Consider the following 809-nt stretch of genomic DNA (forward strand, 5'->3'; position numbering starts at 1 on the left):
GACTCGCTCCCTAAGCAGTTGAGCTATAACCCTCTCCGTGACTTTCATTACCTGATCTAAAAGCTTGATACCTCTGTAATTATTTGTATCTAAAGCTTGACCTTTACCTTTGTAGCAGTTGACTATGGTGCTGCTACACCAGTCATTGGGTATGACTCCTTCGTGTTTCACCTGGTTAACAATACGGATGACTAGGCTATAGCCGACACTGCCAGATATTTTGAGCATCTCTGCAGTGATTCCTGATGGGCCAGGGTCTTTCCCTGTCTTCATACTCTTAATTGCTATGATGGTCTCCTTTCAGTTTCTGTCTACCAAATCCAATCACAAGGCCTTGGTCAGCCCGAGGCTATAACAGAAGATATTTGCCCTAGTTACCACAGAATGGGACTGAACACTGAACCACGTGGCTGGGAAACAAGCTTCTTATCACACAGTCACGTCTGGGCCTATGTATATTTCATTTAGGCACAGTGTTAGAATGTTAGTACTTGGTATACATATGCTTCAAAGAAACGCTTTACTCAAGTACAGAGCGTAAGAAGAGATTATATAAATGACAAGAGAATAAGGAATTATGATGCTATGAACTTCATTAGCTTACAGCTGTTTCTGCTACAGGATACAATGCACTCATAGATGAATGTTTGTGTATGACCTTATAGCTTCAGAGCTTCAAAAAAAATATATATAGTTATTATATATATATGATAACTCACACACACAAAAAGAAAATAATCGCACTCACCTCTCTCTCTCATTTGAAAAATTTACATTTTTTAGAACTTTCCACAGCATTTGATTTGTGC

This window comes from Octopus bimaculoides, chromosome 16, assembly GCF_001194135.2.
Source record: "Octopus bimaculoides isolate UCB-OBI-ISO-001 chromosome 16, ASM119413v2, whole genome shotgun sequence".
Classification (NCBI taxonomy): Eukaryota; Metazoa; Mollusca; class Cephalopoda; order Octopoda; family Octopodidae; genus Octopus; species Octopus bimaculoides.